Source organism: Sapajus apella, unplaced genomic scaffold (genome assembly GCF_009761245.1).
Source record: "Sapajus apella isolate SASKATOON/1434 unplaced genomic scaffold, GSC_monkey_1.0 scaffold73, whole genome shotgun sequence".
In the NCBI taxonomy this organism is placed as follows: domain Eukaryota; kingdom Metazoa; phylum Chordata; class Mammalia; order Primates; family Cebidae; genus Sapajus; species Sapajus apella.
In genome coordinates, this window is record NW_022437013.1 from 6,830,809 (window position 1) to 6,849,760 (window position 18,952).

The 18,952-nt window shown below is 37.2% G+C and overlaps 1 protein-coding gene across 3 annotated transcripts in view; it reads left to right on the forward strand.

Annotated features, from left to right (window-relative positions):
- COL4A6 (collagen type IV alpha 6 chain) overlaps nucleotides 1-18,952 on the forward strand; it is a 294,729-nt gene that overhangs the window by 6,510 nt on the left and 269,267 nt on the right. The window lies entirely within an intron of this gene.

Below are 18,952 nucleotides of genomic sequence, written 5' to 3' on the forward strand. Positions count from 1 at the left end.
ACAACTATCCCACCTGCAACCCAAAACACACTTCCCCAGAATTCAGTTTTCAGAATTTCAACATTCAGGATTTTAATCTTTCAGTATTGTGATTTTCAGGATTTTAGATGTTAAAGACTTTAGACTCTAGGAATTTAGACTTTAGGGATTTTGATCTTTGGGATTTCAACATTTGGGACTATGGCATTCAGGATTGTGTCTTTTGGGATTACGACACAGACTTGCCTCACTACTTCTCCTTATACTTCTCTAATCTTTGTATTTATTTTATTCATTCAAAAAACATTTATTGAGCAACAACTATATTCCAGGTAGTATGCCAGGCCCTGGTGACACAGTGGTGAACAAGTTAGGCATGAACTTTGCTGTTATGTAATTTGTAATCTTTATCACTCTCTTGTCCTAAAATGGTGATTTTTTTCCCAACATTTAATCCTTTACTGTCTTCTTGCCTCAATGGTTTTAACTATGCCTCCTATACAGTGATGATTATCAAATTTATATCCCCAGCCAAGACATCTCTTTTGAGTTCTAAATCTATATTTCCAATTACCTACTAATCCCCTTTACCTGTCTCTCAGTGAGTTGATATATATAAAACACTTAAACCAGTGCCTGGAGTTTTGTATAGGCACTCAACCAAAGCCAGCTATTACTATTTTTATTGCCCTGAACACAGTATACCTAAAGGTGAAACGTTTTTTCTTACGCATAACACTCCTACCAGCTATGATCTTTTTATTTTTGTTAAATGCATCACCACCCACCCAGTTTCAGTAAAAAGCTACAGAATCAGCCATCAGCTTTCATTATTTCTAAAATTCTCACCAACCTTTGATAACTTAACCAAAAATCTATAGAATCTGGCTTTTCAATTCATATTCAGTTAGCTTTAAACCTCACCTTCATACATCAGTAGTCTCCTAACTAGTTTTTCTACCTCCTGACTCCATCCTTATCTCTACATTGCCACCAGAGTTATTTTACTAACAACAAAGCCAATTATGTTATCTCCTAATTTAAAGCCTTTATTGATTTCTTATTTCTTCCTGGATAAAATGCATACTACTTGGTTTGGCACATTTAAGGGCTTTCATTTTCTGATCCAACTAATTTTCCAGCCTCATGTCTGTGTTTTTCTTCCTATCAGTCCTTTTTCCCAAACTCATAGTGTATATTACACTTCATTCAGACTGAACTTCTCACCATTCCCAAACCACTTTATGTTTTTTCACATCTCTTTGCTCCTGGATATGTAGTTTCTCTCTCTGGAATATCCTTCTCTATTGTTTCTACCTTCTTTTCTATCTAGTGAACTCCTACTCAATCCTTAATACCCAGACCAAATATCATTTTCTCTAAGAAAGGGTCCCAGACCTCTTGAGAATGAATTTATTCTTCCTTCTCCTGTGCTTCCAATGAGTTTTGGGCCTCTGGTAGCACGTCCATGTGGCGCTAAGATTCCTATGCTTATATGACTATGTTACATTCTTTAACCTTGTACTTAGGATGTCCAGGATACTGCCAGGCTGAGCATAGGTGATCAGTAGATGACTTTCAAATGAATAAACATCTCCTGATGGCTTGCAACAAACTGCCTTTTCTTTGTCTATCTTAAAAATTACTAATGTTAACTCCAATAACAATTGAAATGATAGAAAAATATCAACCCTGTTCAATGGTGTAATGTTTAAGAGAAAGGACTCTAGAATCAGACTTTTGTCTAAATGCTGCCTCTGCCCGCTGACACTTCCTGGCTGTGTGACTTAGAGTAACTCATTTTACCTTTCTGAGATTTCTTTTACTTTTTTGAGTGTTTCATCGAAATTTTTATTGAGATAATTGTAGATTCATATTCAGTTGTAAAAAAATAGTACAGAGATATCCCATGTACCCTTATCCAGTTTACCCCTAGTTGTAATACTATAATAATATCACAACCTGGATACTGACATTGATAACATCCACTGATCTTATTTAGTTTTCCTCAGTTTTCCTTGTACCCATTTGTATGTGTGTACTTAGTTCTTTTAAAAAAAAAATATATGTATATATATATAATTGCACTTTAGGTTCTGGGGTACATGTGCAGAACATGCAGGATTGTTGTATAGGTACATACATGGCAATGGAATTTGCTGCCTCCATGCCCCCATCACCTATATCTGGTATTTCTCCCTATGTTATGTCACTCTGCTAGTCTCCCCCAACAGACCCCAGTGTGTGATGCTCCCCTCCCTGTGTCTATGTGTTCTCATTGTTCAACACCCACCTAGAGTGAGAACATGTGGTGTTTGATTTTCTGTTATTGTGTCAGTTTGCTGAGAATGATGGTTTCTAGATTCATCCATGTCCCTGCAAAGGACACGAGCTCATCGTTTTTTACGTCTGCATAGTATTCCTTGGTGTATATTGTCACATTTTCCTTGTCTAGTCTATCGTCGATGGGCATTTGGGTTGCTTCCAGGTCTTTGCTAATGTAAACAGTGCCGCAATGAACATACCTGTGCATGTGTCTTTATAGTAGAATGATGTATAATCCTTTGGATGTATGCCCAGTAATGGGATTGTTGGATCAAATGGAATTTCTATTTCTAGGTCCTTGAGGAATCGCCATACTGTCTTCCACGATGGTTGAACTAATTTACACTCCCACCAACAGTGTAAAAGTGTTCCTGTTTCTCCAGATCCTCTCCAGCATCTGTTGTCTCCAGATTTTTTAATGATCACTATTCTAACTGATGTGAGGTGGCATCTCAATGTGGTTTTGATTTGCATTTCTCTAATGACCAGTGATGATGAGTGTTTTTTCATATGTTTGTTGGCCTCATATATGTCTTCTTTTGAAAAGTGTCTGTTCATGTCCTTCACCCACTTTTGAATGGATTTGTTTGTTTTTTTCTTGTGAATCTGTTTAAGTTCTTTGTAGATTCTGGATATTAGCCCTTTGTCAGATGCGTAGATTGTAAAAATTTTCCCCATTCTCTTGGTTGCCTGTTTACTCTAATGATTGTTTCTTTTACTCTGCAGAAGCTTTGGAGTTTAACTAGGTCCCATTTGTCTATTTTGGCTTTTGTTGCCAGTGCTTTTGGTGTTTTAGTCATGAAGTCCTTGCCCATGCCTATGTCCTGATGGTTTTGCCTAGGTTTTGTTCTAGGGTTTTTATGGTGTTAGGTCTAATGTTTAAGTTTTTTCATCCATCTGGAGTTAATTTTAGTGTAAGGTGTCAGAAAGGGGTCCAGTTTCTGCTTTCTGCACACGCCTAGACAGTTTTCCCAATGCCATTTATTAAACAGGGAATCCTTTCCCCATTGCTTGTTTTTGTCAGGTTTGTCAAAGATCAGATGCTTGTAGATGCATGGTGTTGCCTTTGAGGACTCTGTTCTGTTTCATTTTTCTATATCTCTGTTTTGGTATCAGTACCATGCTGTTTTGAGTACTGTAGCCTTGTAGTATAGTTTGAAGTCAGGTAGCTTGATGCCTCCAGCTTTGTTCTTTTTGCTTAGGATTGACTTGGCTATGTGGGCTCTCTTTTGGTTCCATATGAAGTTTAAGGTGGTTTTTTCCAGTTCTGTGAAGAGAGTCATAGGTAGCTTCATGGGGATAGCACTGAATCTACAAATTACGTTGGGCAGTATGGCCATTTTCATGATATTGATTCTTCCTAACCATGAGCATGGAATGTTTTTCCATCTGTTTGTGTCCTCTCCTATTTCCTTGAGCAGTGGTTTGTAGTTCTCCTTGAAGAGGTCCGTTACATCCTTTGTTAGTTGTATTCCTAGGTATTTTATTCTCTTTGTAGCAATTGTGAATGGCAGTTCGTTCTTGATTTGGCTCTCTTTCAATCTGGTGTTGGTGTGTAGGAATGCTTGTGATTTCTGCACATTGATTTTGTATCCTGAGATTTTGCTGAAGTTGCTTATCAGTTTCAGTAAATTTGGGGCTGAGACGATGTGGTCTTGTAAATATATAATCATGTCGTCTGCAAATAGAGACAATTTGACTTCCTCCTTTCCTAATTGAATATACTTTATTTCTTTTTCTTGCCTGATTGCTCTGGCTAGAACTTCCAATACTGTATTGAATAGGAGTGGTGAGAGAGAGCATCCTTGTCTAGTGCCAGATTTCAAAGGGAATGCTTCCAGGTTTTGCCTATTCAGTATGATATTGGCTGTGGGTTTGTCGTAAATAGTTTTATTACTTTGAGATGCGTTCCATCGATACCTAGTTTATTGAGAGTTTTTAGCATAAAAGGCTGTGGAATTTTGTCGAAGGCCTTCTCTGCATCTATTGAGATGATCATGTGGTTTTTGTCTTTGGTTCTGTTTATGTGATGGATTACGTTTATAGGATTGCGTATGTTGAACAAGCCTTGCATCCCCAGGATGAAGCCTATTGATCAGGATGGATAAGCTTTTTTATGTGCTGTTGCAATCTGTTTGCCAGTATTTTATTGAAGATTTTTGCATTGATGTTCATCATGGATATTGGCTTGAAGTTTTCTTTTCTTGTTGAGTCTCTGCTTGGTTTTGGTATCAGAATAATGTTGGTCTCATAAAATGATTTGGGAAGGATTCCTTCTTTTTGTATTGTTTGGAATAGTTTCAGAAGCCGTGGTACCAGCTCCTCTTTGTATGTCTAGTGGAATTCGGCTGTGAACCCATCTGGACCTGGGCTTTTTTTGGTTCGTAGGCTATTAATTGCTGCTTCAACTTCAGCCCTTGTTATTGATCTCTTCAGGGTTTCAACTTCTTCCTGAGTTAGGCTTGGGAGGGTGCAAGTGTGCAGGAATTTATCCACTTCTTCCAGGTTTACTGGTTTATTTGCATAGAGTTGTTTGTAGTAATCTCTGATGGTAGTTCGTATTTCTGTGGAATCGATGGTGATATCCCCTTTATCGTTTTTTATTGCATCTATTTGATTCTTTTCTCTTTTCTTTTTCATTAATCTGGCTAGTAGTCTATTTTGTTGATCTTTTCAAAAAACCAGCTCCTGGATTTATTGATTTTTGAAGGTTGTTTTGTGTCTCTATCTCCTTCAATTCTGCTCTGATCTTAGTTATTTCTTGTCTTCCACTAGCTTTTGAATTTTTTTGATCTTGTATATGTGTATTTAGTTCTATACAATATCCTCACAGGTGTAGGTTGGGATATTCATTGCCACAGTCAAGATATGGAAGTCAACAAGGATCCCTCATGCTGTCCTTTTATAACCACATCCATATTCCTCCTCAAACAACATATATTGAGTTTTGAGAAATGTATGTAGTTTTATAGCTGTCTCCACAATTGTAATAAAAACATTTATTTCCCAGAGAGTTCCCTTACACTCTTTGCAGTCAATTCCCTCCCCCTCGTTCTGTACCCTAGGCAACCATTGATCTGCTTTCTGTTACTGTAGTTTGCCGTTTCCTTTTCTTTTCTTTCTTTTTTTTTTTTTTTTTTTTTTTTTTTAGTTATACTTTAAGTTCTGGGATACATGCACAGAATATTCAGGTTTGTTAAAGAGGTATACACGTGCCATGGTGGTTGGCTGCACCCATCAACCTGTCATCTACATTAGGTGTTTCTTCTAATGCTGTCCCTCCCTTAGAATTTTATATAAATGTAATCAACATAGTGCTTTTGAGATTTATCCATGTTGTTATAAGTTTCAGTAGTTCATTCCTTTTATTGCTGTGTAATAAAAAAATGTATATATCACATATTAATTCTCTCTTCATCAGTCCATAGATGTTTAGGTTGTTTTCAGTTCTTTGTTATTATTAGCAAAGCTATGAATATTCAAGTCCTCATGTTAACATGTTTTCATTTGTCTTGGGTAGGTATCCACAAGTATGATTGCTACAAGCACATATTTGATTTTGGATAGTTTCTAAGTCTATAGCTTCATATTCACTGATTTTTCCTTCATCAAAGTTTAATCTGATATTAATACCATCTGTGTGATTTTTTTCATTTCAAATATTATATTTTTTTCATTTCTAGAAATTTCTTTTGGATTTTAAATTTTACAAATTTTAAATTTTACAAATTTCCATTTCTCTTCTCATCCTGGTCACATTTTCCTCTACTCTCTTGAACCCATGTATCTTTTTTTTTAACTTTTATTTTAGGCTCAGGGTCACATGTGCATATTTGTTTCATAGGTAAAGTAGTGTCACAAGAGTTTGTTGCACAGATTATTTCATCACCCAGGTACTAAAGTATTGTGGATGCTGTGGGGATTAAATAAAATAATGTATGTGAACGTGCCATGTACCAGGTAGGTGTTAAATTCCTCTCCCATCTTTTCCCCCAGTAACCTCAGAGAATTTAAAATAATTTCCCAATTTTGACAACAGATGTATTATAAGAGTGGAGAAAGGGAGATGTCAGAGAAGACTGTCTCATTTGTAGATTGTATGTCTAGAACAAACTTGTCCAACCTGTGACCCAAGGGCCACATGTGGCCCAGGATGGCTTTGAATGCGGCCCAACACAAATTAGTAAGCTTTCTTAAAACATTACAAGATATATGTGGTATTTTTTTTAGCTAATTAGCTATTGTTAGTGTTACTGTATGTTATTTGTGGCCCAAGACAATTCTTTTTCTTCCAGTGTCGTCCAGGGAAGCCAAAAGATTGGACACTCCTGGGAACAATGGCCATGTTTCTCAATTGTCGCCTTCATCTCTTTATTCCACTTTCACCACCATAATAATAACATATGTTTTCAAGTGTTTAAAGTTTACAAAGCACTTTATCATATAGTATTTTGTTAGCTGCTCAAGACAACCCTGTGAGGGAGAAATATTCTCATCCCAGAGATATTAACTGATTTATCTAAGGTCACCAACCCAACAAATGGCAGAGTTAAAGTTAAAGTTCTATGCTGTCTCTTTAATTCAGGCTTTTTAGCATCTCTTACCTGGACTCCCTACAGCAGACCTAACTGTTCTGGTTTCAGATTTCACCTGCCTCCTCATTGCCTTTCCTGGTATCCATCCTCTCTGCAAGTAAAGAGCTTATTCTAAAACACAAATTTATCAGGCCACTAACTTTTGTGGATGCTCCCTGCACCCATCATTATAAGGTATTTAATCTGGCCATCCCTGCCCATCCAACTCCATCTCCTGTCCTGTCCTCATGTAGCTGATGTTTAGGTCACAGTTATACTTGTGATATTGGCTTAACAGGCTGTGCATATTCACTGCTGCTTCTCCTTCTGCTTTTTTCATCCTCTGTCTTGTCTTCCTCCTGTCTCTACAGATGGACATATTATTCTTCTCATAGGAAGTTAAGTTAGTATTTTTCTGAAGTTTCCTCTTCTTTTGTCCTCTTTCTCACTGTTCTTTCTTCCCTTCAATTAATATGTATTTAGTGCCTACTGTGTGCCAGGGATTTTGGTCAACTCTATTGTGGGGAAGGACTATGTCAAATACTAAGCCATTGTGGCCAGAGCACGGGGAGGCGGAAGAAGAAAGAGAGAGGTAGAACTTTGTGAGATGGGGATGGAGGATAGGAAAGAGTCAGACTTGTTCTGCACTGTTACTTGCTTCATAACTCCTCAGAGCACTTGCCTAATACCTGTACTAATGCATATCTCTCTGTGTGGGGTGTGATTGGCATTATAGTTATTGCTGTCCAATTATTTTGTGTCCAGAACTATAACAAACCCTTTATACATGAAGGACTTACTCCTGCAGCATATATCTGGCCCTTCCACATTTATCAAATTTAGGCAAGCCATGAGGTATGTGTCTATTCTCAAGCTTTTTGGGGGATTTGTATTTAATTTTGGATGTCCATTTTCTGATTTTTTCATCTTCTATTTCTTTATGGTGTGGTTAAAAAATTAAAAGCTCTAACTTTAAAGCCAAATATTCCCAGATTCAAACACAAACTCAACTATTACCTATGGCCTTAGGACAAATCATTAAATATATTATTAGCTATAAAATTATTACTATTGCAGTTATTCTTTTCCCCTCATTCATTGTGATTGCCTCTCTACTGAAAATGGGTAGCAAGCACATTTGGGTGTCAATTTAGGGAAAAAATTGCTTAATTATTTGTTGAGTTTGTTTTTCAAGTGTCTTAGGGGGAAAAGAGTTAGAAGTGTTATTTTACTTGTTCCAGTTTCCCCAAAGCCACTTCTACCTCTGCTGCCCTACCTTTGTGACCTCCTATAGAGACATGCTTCCCAACTAAAGATTATGTGCAAAGGCACCACCCCAGGCATTTTTGAAGTCCCAGTTTCCCTTTGTCTAACAACAATAAAGCTAGTTTGCCATTATCTTTCAGTCTGGTTTGCTTGTATTGACAAGGAGTTGGTGTTATTCAGTGGAAACTTCCCTGGTCATAAAGCTCTACAACTTTTACCTCAGAGAGCCCAGTCTTTCCCAGAATTATCTGGGACCTCTGGCTCTAAAGCTGAATTGGTCTTTTGGGAGACAGATTTTTCTCTTGGGGAGACAATAAATGTTAGTGATATTTTTCCTGGCTCTGTACAACTTTGAGTGACCATTTTTCCAAATCCAAGGGAAGTGGACTGGCAAAGAAAATTTAAAATGCCTAGATCTCTAAATTCTGTTTGTGAGTGTAACAGATCCCTTAAAGAATGGAATAAACCTTAGATTCATGAGATTTATATTGACTTTTAGATATGACTAAATTGCATAAATACCTTCTAGCACCTAGCATGCAACTAGATATCCAGAACATGCTCATATGAGGTTGATGTTGATAATGAAGAAAAACAGTATACTGTATTAGAACATTTTCAAATTTACAACAGTAGACCCCTTTTCCCTCAAACAAAATCTCATAGGCCCTCTCCAAAATATCAGTGTAAGTATTTGTTAGTAATTCCAATTGTTAACATTAATTTATAAAGTCAGTAAGAAGGAAGAACTTGAAATTAACATAAACATCTGAAATTGAGAGCTGTGGAAGTCTTAATCTCCAGTATATTTCTGTTTATTTTAGACAGTGTTGAGAAAATCCTGACGTAATAGTGAACATCTTGGGGTGAGGGCTTTTTTGTCTTGCTATCTCAGGATGCTCTGAAGTTAAACAGAAATAGCAAGAAAACCTGTATTTCCAGGTCTGCACACATAATTCACACACACCGTTTCTTTCTCTCTCTCTCCCTCTCTCCTCTCTCTGTGTCACACATGCGTGCACATACACACACACACACACACACACACACACACACACACACAGAGTTAACTGGGCAGCACACATTAATACAATCAGTGATGGTTTCCAATGCATTAATGTTTGATATAAAACCCATTTGAGTGGTGCATGCTTTATTATATTACAGTTTTTAAAGATGTTATTTATTTATTTATTTATGGATTTTTTGAGACAGGGCCTCATTCTGTCACCCAGGCTGGAGTGCAGTGGTGCGATCACCACTCATTGTAGTCTCCACCTCCCCAGCTCAAGCGATCCTCCTGCCTCAGCTCCCAGAGTGGCTGGGACTACTGGTGTGCTCCACCATGCCCAGCTAATTTTTGTTCGTTTTGTAGAGATGGAAGTCTCACTTTGTTGCCCAGGCTGGTCTCATACTCTGGGCACAAGCGATCTGTTCACCTCGGCCTCCTAAAGTTATGAGATTACCAGCGTAAGCCACCCCGTGTGGCCTAAAATGTGTTTTTTTGTTTATTTTTGTTTTTTTAAAGACGGGCTTTCACCATGTTGGTCAGGCTGGTCTTGAACTCCCGACCTCAGGTGATCCGCCCACCTTGGCCTCCAAAGTGCTTGGATTACAGGCGTGAGCCACCACGCCCGGCCTAAAATGTGTTTTTTAAATGAAATTAAAATCTGATATTGTGGAACTGCCAAAATTTCAAACAGCACAATTTCAGTTACTTCCACAGTTTCAAAATGCTGTATTATATGGTATTGAGTCATAAAACTCCATAGGACAGAATGAAGTACTACAGAAGGTGTAAGAGGAAGAGGTTAATATGGATTGTAGTTAGGGAAGGCATCACAGAAGTATGATTTGTGCTGGGTCTTAAAAAAAATAGTAGAAAATGCATAATAAATATCTATACTATATATTCCAGATTTTCCAGGACATCCCTGATTTCATGTTTTCTTCTACAGAAAACTTCTAGAAAAACAAGAAAATACACAAATATATTTGAATTTATCTGGATTGATGATTTATCTTTGCTTTCAAAAATGCAGTCCTATTAAATATTGAAGGGACAGGCTGATCAGAATGCATAAATTTAAGCATGCATGAAGAATCACAGTGCTGCAAGCCTGTATAGCATATTTGAGTATATTAGAAAAAGGCGCTCCTTCCTCTAGACAGTCATAGTTCCATGCCATGCCACACTGGTAAGAAGTAAGCAGGCTGGACTTCAGCCCCCATCTGCCCCATCAACCAGGTTTTCTTTTGCCGTGAACCCTATGAAGAACCATATACTGCAGCTCTAACGGGAATAAACATGGTTGAGTAGAGGACAGTAAAAAGAGCTAAAGCACAGGATGATTATTATGGAGTAAAGGGAAATTACTATGGACAGTTGGAACAGGGTCAGGCTATGGAGACCTTAACTTCAAGGCAGAGGGGAGAATTGGCTTTGATTGGGAATGTAGGTGGTGTTACAAATTCTTGAGCAGGGGAAAGATAAAAGTGGTTATTTAAGAGGATAGTATACAGACGGAAGAAACTAAAGGCAAAGTCTGTGTTTAAAGGAAAGGCTTTATTATAAAAAGATAGATTGTAGACTCTTGGTAAGTATATCTATGTTAGATATATAGGATGCAGGGAGTTATATGTACAAGCAATTATCCGGCATAAGAACAATCAGCAAAAGACCCTTTGATCATGTCAGTATTTCCCCCAAATAGCAATCAGTACAGTGCTTTGTAGGTGTTGGAAGTCCGAGGTGTGTGCATTTAATAATCATGTTATTAATAATAAGAGTTTCCATGTAGAAAAATGTAACTGTAAGTGAGGTGCTGGAACCAGACTGTTAGATCAAGGTTCAAAACTCTTCTTTGCCATTTCCTAGCTATTTGTGCTTGAGGAAGTCATTTTAAGTATTTTGTTTTTTTTTTTTTTTTTTTTTTTTTTTGAGACGGAGTTTCGCTCTTGTTACCCAGGCTGGAGTGCAATGGCGCGATCTCGGCTCACCGCAACCTCCGCCTCCTGGGTTCAGGCAATTCTCCTGCCTCAGCCTCCTGAGTAGCTGGGACTACAGGCACGCGCCACCATGCCCAGCTAATTTTTTGTAGTTTTAGTAGAGACGGGGTTTCACCATGTTGACCAGGATGGTCTTGATCTCTTGACCTTGTGATCCACCCGCCTCGGCCTCCCAAAGTGCTGGGATTACAGGCTTGAGCCACCGCGCCCGGCCCATTTTAAGTATTTTGTATCCTATTGTTACATTTGCAAAATAATTGGATTTGCTTCATAGAGTTATTAAGATGTTAAATGAGATAATGCACCTAACACTCTTAGCAGTATTCTTGGCACTAAGTGTTAATTAAATCTTATTTGCTATCATTATTGTTGATGTTAGGGTTCTTGTTAAAAACTTGATGCCAACCATTTGATTTCCTTCCATTGGAAGCATTTTTCTCACATTTAACTGGTCAATTGCCAAATCTAGTTCTTACATCCCACCACATCACATAACGTTTTGCCTTGTAAATTTTCTATGTGTTTGTTGCCATTTGTATAAGCATTCTTCCCTCAAAGGAAACTTAGAAGACGAGATTTGAAACTGACATAGTAGGTATCAAATTTAGTAAGATTTTCAGTTTTTGTTGTCTGAAGAATTAAAGAAATCGCAAACAAAAGGCAAAAAAAAATCATTTTCTGAGTTTTATATCTTAGTGAAATGATAAGACTCTTCCCAGAGTATACTCTGTGTCAGGGAGTTTGCAGCTGCAATCCTTAATTTCTAAATTCTTCTATTTCTCCCTCCTGTGAAATCCCTCTATTGTACCCCAACCTAGGACTACTGGAGAATGGAAGGCACAATGGTCATTTTAGAAGAGATCTGCAGCTTTCCCTCTTTTGATGTTCAGCACCTATTTTGAACCCTCAGCCTAAACCCTCCAGTCCTTGAAACCATGAGAGTAGGTTGAGGCTTCCATTCAACCTAATGGTTAGGATAGCCAAAGGTGCTGAGATTGCACCTTCTTTGTCCATGGCCTTTTAGTTTTCAGAGTACACGTCAGCAGGGAAAAGATTTTTTGATATAAAATGTTTCATTTTAGAGTCGGATGAGCAGCAGTTCCTTTCTGTATTTGAAAGGATCTGTCTATACATTTCTATCTATATATTCCTCTGGACGTTTGGTTATGCCCTCTTTTATTCCTTTGTGAGTATGTGTTCATTTACGGATTTTTGTTTGTCAATTTGTTTTCCTTTCAATGCTGTCTATTACTCTCTTTTTAACGTTTTGAAACAGTTTTAAAATTACAGAATAGTTTTAAGTATAGCACAATTTTTTTCTTTCCTTTTTCTTTCTTTTTAGACTGGGTCCTGCTCTGCTGCCTAGGCTGGAGTGCAGTGGCATAATCATAGCTCACTGCAGCCTGAAACTCTTGGGCTCAAGCAATCCATCCATCTCAGCCTCCTGTATGGCTGGGACTACAGGCACCCACCACCGTGTCCAGCTAAATTTGAAATTATTTTGTAGAAACAAGGCCTGGTTTTGTTGCCCAAGCTGGTCTTGAACCCCTGGGCTCAAGTGGTCCTCCCACCTCAGCCTTCCTAAGTGCTGGGATTACAGACATGAGCCACAGCATGCAGCCCAATTTTTTTTTTAACCATTGGAGAATAAGTTGCCAACATGATGTCACATTACCCTCAAATACTTTAATGTGCATTCTTCAAACAAATATATTATGCTATGTAGCCATTTTTTCTATTTTAAAAATTAGTATGAAATATTTTAGGCAACAAAAAATTGTAAAATCATTTATATGAATATTACATAAAGTAACATAATGAACTCCTATATGACCACTATCCAGCTTAAGAAGTAAAACACTGACAGTACAAATGAAACCACTTATATACCACTCCCATGGCCCCTACTCCACCATCTTAAATTTGGTGTATATCATTCATTTCTAAACTGGGATTCTTAAGTTAGTTTCAGGTAGGTCTATGAATACTCTCAAATTATATGTAGAATTTGATGTGTATATGGACTTTTCTGGAGAAAACGTCCATAGCTTCAATCAGATTTACATGGATAAAGGTAAGCTGTGCAAAGTCCCAGATTTCATGAAAAAATTGTCTATAGTTAGTGCATATACTTTTCTGCTATTCATTTATTGTTTAGCTTTTTTTTCAGATTAATTTTTTAAAGTTCACTTCCTAATCACCAAATCCAATGGCTTATATTCAGTCCTTATCCTCATTCAACTACCTGCAGAATCTTACTCTTGGCTCACTTGTCCTTCCATATTCTTTCCTTTCCCTTAGCTTCTGCACTATCTTGATATTTCCCAGTGTCCTCATTTGGAAAATATAGTACTTAACTCGTGTGGTTGTGAAAATTAGCTGTACCGTTCCTAAAGCACCTGATTGTTGTATGCACTCAAAAAATTTAGCTGTTATTAGCAGTTAATTCTCATACTACTGTGTTGCATCTCATCATCTTCCATCCCATTTTTTCAAGATGTTGCTAATGGACAGAGATCTTGCCTAAAAGATAGCCAGAAATTACTGCTTCAACATCCTGCAGTGCTGTTCATTAGCCTACTAGCAACCTTATAACTACTAGTAGTTCTGGTTAGACAGTATCAGTAATCTGTAGAGTCTTCAGCAGAAAATCGTTTAAGTAAAGACTAGTTAGCATTAAATTATATAGAGATATCAATTTAATTCATCCCCTAAAGCTTGTAACACTCTTATCAGCCTGGTCACCTTTAAGGATCTCAGAAAGTAAAAATGTAGTTCTCCACTACTTGTTTATTCAGCTTTTTGCCCATTCTGCTACTAAATAGACTGACAAATGAAAGCATCAACACTATTATGAAGGACACCTGCTTGTTTCAAGCTGGGCTGGGGCCAGTTATTCTGGATGGACCATTGAAAAGCCATATTACTTTCAGTCACTGTTTCCTTGGAACAGAATGAGAAGAAGGGTTTATACCAGTCCCCTCAGCCTGCCTGGTCCCGAATTGTCCTCTTTATCTTTTAATGTCCACTATTGGATGCCAGTAACAGTGACATAGTTTTGTTCATATTCATAATAGAACCCTACAATATTTTAAGGCACAAGCCTCTGAGAAGCATCAAGACCCCTACTGAGGCTCAACTGCCTGGAGGAAAACAGCCAAGCTATCTTTGCCCTCTGTTGGACAGAGTGCTTGACCTCCTTAACTGCCATTCATTTTCTCAGGATAGGGTAGGTTATGCCTTCATGACAAACAACTCCCCAAATCTCAGTATCTTAGAATAACCTAAGTTTATTCTTATTTATGCTACATGTCTATAATGAGTCACCTGGGGGACATTACAGGGTCCTCATTTTAGAACCTAAATGGACTAGCCACCATCTAGAACACTGCTTATTAACATGGCAAAAGAAAAGAGAGTTCTGGAGGCCTCACATTGCATCACCAATTATATCTTATTTCTGGGCAGTATATGGCACTTTTTTCTCATATACCATTGGGCAGCTTTGATCAGGGCTAGGTAAGGGACATCAAGTGTAATCCTACCATGTGCTTTTAAGGTGGAGAGCTGAAAATATTCAGTGAGCAGCCCTAATTACACCATTGCACACTTAATGTGCCCTATAGAAAGACATCTCTTGTCTCTCTGGCCCTGTCGCTTTCCCTAGAACATCTTACTAAGTCATGCCCCTTCGATTTCCTCATTCTTATTCCCTTGCTCCTGCAAAAACCGAGGAACTTGTCAATTATGGCAATTTTTGTACATATTGCAGTCTGTATTGTTTAATGCAAGATTGTGGTCTTTTTTGCTCAGTTTGAATTCTTTCTACCCCTTTGGTGTTCTTGCAGTTGTATGCTGTAGTGAGGGACAAATATATTAACTTAGAATAATTTTGTTTCAATAAAATTCTCTTTTTTTTTTTAACTTTTCCTACCCTCCTGTGCTGTTTACTGTTATGGTAATAGAATGGCTATAATTCTGTGATCCTTTGACCATAACAAGGAGATTAAATGATTCGCTTAAGGGTATGTAACTAGGTAGTATTAAAGGAGCCTGAACTAGAACTCATGTTTTCTGACTCATAGTCTGTTTTATATTTATTATGCCACTTCCTATTATTTAAAAATTTGTATAACTGACAGCAGTGTAATTTACTCTCAGAGACAATTGGTGACAACAGAATCTGGTCTTTAATCTTGAATAGAAGGAATTTTCCATTTAAATACCTCCTTTTAAATGATGAATGCCATGTAATAAAATCAGATTCTTGGGATTCCTATGCCAACAAGTGTCTATTCTTGCTTAAAGCAAATAAATAACTGGCCCTGAATGAATCAATAACATAATCCTATCTATAAGACTCAAATAAATAAGAACTTTCACCACCCCTGCTGTAGCTCAATCTAAAATAAGGCATTGTATATATTGTATTATTGTAGGTTTGTTTCTTACTAGTATTTAGAATGTTACGCAATGTTCCAGGAATAAAATTTAAAATGAAATCAATACCTTGGTGATAGCATTATGCTTACACTATGTCAACCTGCCTCAGTTTGGAGTTATATTTTATATGACATGCTGTGAGTTCTTCTCATATATAGTTTACTATAAAGATCTACAATAATTTTTCCTGTCTTAAGCAAATTTTCTATTAGTAAAGGCTTAAGAGAAGGCCAATGAGATTATCACTAAAGATCAGAAATGACAAGGGCAGCATCTTGTATAAAAACAAAATCTTAATATATAGACACAGAGTTATTGTCAACATATCAACCAAATGTAACACGGGTGGTCCAGAGTATCTGCAGGTGCCACAAATCTTTGCCAAGATCCATTGGACGTGTACATCATCGAGTTTCTTTACGGATTCAATAATATAAATTGTAGATTAAGAATAAGGAGACTTGTCAAAGAATGCCACACAGAAACTATTAGAATGATGCTCTGAATTGTGTCAATAATTTGTTCTATGTCATCAGGTGATCTTCACTACTCTTCTGACACTAAAATCTAGGATTATTACTGTATGTAGAAGCACAAAGCTACATATCTGAGGACACTGGCCATTAGTGCAAAGTCAAAGCCAGTTTTACTTATGGCATATCTGTGATGATAGAGACATTTTTCATAATATTTTCTTACAGAGTTCTTTCTTGCAGTTATTTAAGTATCAGACTGATTTTTTTCTCATGGAAAATTTTGTACAAAACGAAGCAGAGTAAACAGTGTTCCTATCACTGAGCTTCGACCGTTATCAACTTGTGGCCGATCTGCTATGAGACCTTTATGAAGATTATCATCATAATTTGCATTTCATGTCTGTGAACTGTTTTTTAATGATTTTTCACTTTCTAGGGCAACCACAGGTATAAATGTTAAGATTTTACATAAGGAAAGGGAATTTATTTAAAGAACTTGAAAATAATATCCAAAATATTCACTCTATTAGCATAGCTCAACCACAGATATCAACCAATTTCCTAATATATTCTTACAGGCAGTCAGCCAACATCTGTCTATTAACACCTATTTGTTATATCAAATCACTTAGAAGCTAGAAAAACACCATTGCTTCTCATACTATAGTCTGTAACATTTGAATGTCTGCAAATGTGTTCTTCGGGATCTAACATTTCTTAGATTTAAGAAACATTGTTTTAATATCAACCTGGTAACACTCTTTTTGAGTGTTCACTCTTTTTTTTTTTTCTTTGGGAAGGAGTTTCGCTCTTGTTACCCAGGCTGGAGTGCAATGGCGCGATCTCGGCTCACCGCAACCTCCGCCTCCTGGGTTCAGGCAATTCTCCTGCCTCAACCTCCTGAGTAGCTGGGATTGCAGGCACGCGCCACCATGCCCAGCTATTTTTTTTTATTTTGAGTAGAGACGGGGTTTCACCGTGTTGACCAGGATGGTCTCGATCTCTTGACCTCGTGATCCACCCACCTCGGCCTCTCAAAGTGCTGGGATTACAGGCTTGAGCCACCGCGCCCGGCCTGAGTGTTCACTCTTATACTCAGGTTGAATTCTTTTACCAGCACTTGCTTTTGAAAATGTCAATACATCATCAAAACATTTCTATAATATGATTTAACTTTCTTGTGTCAGTGTTTCTCAAATAGGTTAATAAATCTGTTCTGGAGTTCCTCAGAGTTCTCTTAATGATGACAAATACCACTTTAAGGGAAGAATGTAGAATATTTGATAATTTTGTGAAACAAAATACCTGTATGGTATAGAAACCTGTTTCCAAATCTAGGTAGAATGCTGTGCTGGGTTTTCATACTACATAAGTAAAACAATATTCTCTATATATTTGTCTTAATAAGCATTGAAATTTACAACAATTTATTTTTGTCGTGCAGAGCTAAACATTAAAAATTATACCTATATTACACAGAACAATAATTTGGTAGAAAGAAGGATCCAGTCTACTGATAAACAGGTTATTCAGTGGCAGTCAGAGGCTTCTAAACTGGCTTCAGAATAGAAACTTACTAATGCTTTCAGTTCTTACTCCAGAACTGTGAAAGAACAAGACCATAGTTCAAACCATTCTATGTAGATTAATTACTACTGCTATTAATATGATAACAGTGACAACAGGATGATGATAATACTATGTGCTAGTCACTGTACTAAGAACCTTATTTACATTTTTTACTTCATCCTCACAGCAACCCAAAGGCAGTACGGTGGTAGGTTTCCCCTTCATGTGTGCTTGTGGTGCTGCTGATATCAGGCAATGTGCTTTGGGGGAAGTTCCTGGACTTTATCTGCTTGCAGTTCATATGGGCAATTTCTCCTTTCCCATCTTGCAGTGGGTTGCTACTGCTATAATACTCATTCCCATATTGCAGTATGAGTACTTCATCAGTACCTAATATTTGTACACAGTTAACACAGTCTCTTTTACACATGTGATCTCATTTGATCCTGCCAGGAACACAATGAAGTAAGAAAGAAAAATACAGTATTAAGCAAATTTTAGATGAGAAAATGGAGGCTCAAATATTTAATTGATCACGGTGTAAGTCTTCTTCATATTACCGTCTACTACTGTTATATTGAATCTTGACTCCTTTTAAGTGCGAAAAGTACAGTAATCTTTGTTTATCAATTAATAGGGAGACAGATCCTAATCCTCATTGATTGTGCTCTTCTACACCCAACATATCAGGCACACCATAGGCACTTAATAAATACCGTGACTTGGCTTGTTAGATTTTATACTTAAATGGATAAAGAGCTAAAAGAATACAATAAATTTCATGTAAGTCTTGCAGTAGGTTACTATGTAACTATTTGTTAAGCTGTGTAATTTCTAAATCTTCTTAGGAACTCCCTAATACAGAAGGGCCCCAATATTTTCCTACCAACGATCACACACTGTCTAAAAGTAAACTATTGTAGATACATCCCTTTGGCCACTGATACTACTAGACATTATCCTAAATTCCATTTTTGTCTAGGAAGTACAAGTAATTTCCACGTTAGTGGAAAATATGTTTTTTAAAAAGATTTTTGCTAAGGATTTTACTCAGGTTGTTTTTAAAAATATAAAAGATAGTTTTGGAACAGGGAACACTACTGGGGTGAGTTTTGAAGGAGTGCTTTAACAAACTGTTTATTTTCTACTCTAACAATTATAACTGGTCCTTTTTCAGCATACACCATGTGCCAGACTCTATGCTCTAAATATTATTATTATTCTATTTTGCAAATGAGAATCCTGAGACTCAAAAGTTAAATAATTTGCAGAGGGTCAAAGGCTAGCAAGTGGCAGAACTGAGATATAAAC